Here is a 1885-nt window from a genome sequence, read left to right as displayed (position 1 = left end):
CTGTATGTAAGTCAAGTGATCTGATACAAGTGGCTCTCTTTCTGACCTCTCTATTCTGGGTTAAGTAAACACACAGGGAAAAATGTGGCAGCAAAGACCAACTCTTTCTCCTTCAGTATCCTTTGTTTTTCAGACCTTTGTTCCAATTCTTTATAGTGTAGGTTGCTCTCCAATTAATCGATAAAGATGTAAGTATCTTATGGTTGTTATCAACCTGATGGCTTTGGTGAACATCGAGTCTTGTATCATCTGGCATTTGTCCATTGCTCTATTTGAGCAGATAGGAGATACGGTGTTTAGACTTGAAGTTAAGCAGAGGATTGAAAGTAGAGCATCCTGACCAAGTACAATGCTCAGCCTTATGTTTTATGTACCTCCGTATCAATCCAAACCCCAAGTCATGACAAATCTTGGCTCCAGCTGAGATGTACATTGAGGATGGTAGAAGGATCAGGTGTGCTGTTATACCACCTGTGAAAGGTCACTTATTCAATCATTCATTTTATCAGTATTTCTTGAGTGACCATTATGTGCCAAGAAGTCTCAACATTGGCATATAATGAAAAACAACAAAACCCTAATATGTTATGTAAGAACTAATGACATCACTTTCAGGAGGAGAATGTAGCAATGAAGAGCGATGGCTTGAGAAGCTGATGAGGATTCCCATCCTAGTTTTATCCACACTACCCTTGTTGTTTTCACAATTCCATAGATGTATAAAACAAGATAATTATATCCAATGTGATGGGTGTAGGATAGCCGATTGTGGTATAGATGTGCATTTTTCTGAAGAGTAATCAGTTTTCGTATTTCTGCATATGTTGATTTTGCCATATTTGTTTATCACAGTAAGAAAAATCCAGCTGGTAAGGTTTTGTTTTGGTTATTTTTGCTAATATTTAACTTGGCTTCATGTGCCATCTAAAAAAAATACTGATATGTAAAAGATTTTCCCCCTTGATACCAATTTGTTATTGGCATATGAATTACTAACATTTCCCTTAGGTTGTCAATTTGTTTTTTTACTTTTGTTAACATGTTGCTTGCCTAACTTAAATTTTATATGTGAAAATAATCCAATTAGGTGAACTTTGTGTAAGAGAGGAAGTATTTTTCTTGGTTATAAATCATTTTCTACTCAAGGTCAAAAGATATTTCTATATATTTTTTTCTAAGAGTTTTAATTTTTTGAGTTTGTTTTAAATCTGTAGGCCACTTAGTAGATTTTCATGTATGTTGTGTAACAGGAATAACTTTTCATTATTTTCTAGCATAACTTATTGAAAATGCTTTGTGAATCCATATATGTATGCCTTCTTTCATTCATAGTGTTATTCAAATTTGCTTTTTCTTTTTTACTGACCAGTATTATCGGAGGTGTATTGATGTAATTAAAAGTATTTTGGAAGGCACTGACTTTTGATTTTGCTGATTTTCTTCCTTTTGCATGTTTGTATTTTCTTAAACCAAGAGTGACAATCTCTGAGTTTTAATTGGAGAGTTTAATTTATATTTAAGGTAATGATTGATATAGTTGGTTTTAAATCTACCATCTTTCTCTTTGTTTCTATTTTCTCTCTTTTTTTTTTTTGGTTCCTTTTTTTTCTTTCTCATCTTATCCTCTTGGAATTAATTTTTTACCTATTTATGTAAAATATGAGATCCCTACCACAGTAGAAATCTATTTACCTCTTTCTGTTCTTTGTGGGAGTACTGTCAAATAGCTTATCATGCAACATAATCTTTTTTTTGCTTCTATTAGTTGTCTTTTAGGATATTAAGAAAAGAAAAAAGAGAAATTATCGTATTTTACCAATATACTTACCACTTCCAGTATTCTTTTTTCCATCCTAAAGGTCTGAAGTTTCATCTATTATAATTA

This window comes from Galeopterus variegatus, unplaced genomic scaffold, assembly GCF_000696425.1.
Source record: "Galeopterus variegatus unplaced genomic scaffold, G_variegatus-3.0.2 Scaffold10690, whole genome shotgun sequence".
In the NCBI taxonomy this organism is placed as follows: domain Eukaryota; kingdom Metazoa; phylum Chordata; class Mammalia; order Dermoptera; family Cynocephalidae; genus Galeopterus; species Galeopterus variegatus.
Note: the sequence above shows the minus strand (reverse complement) of the source record.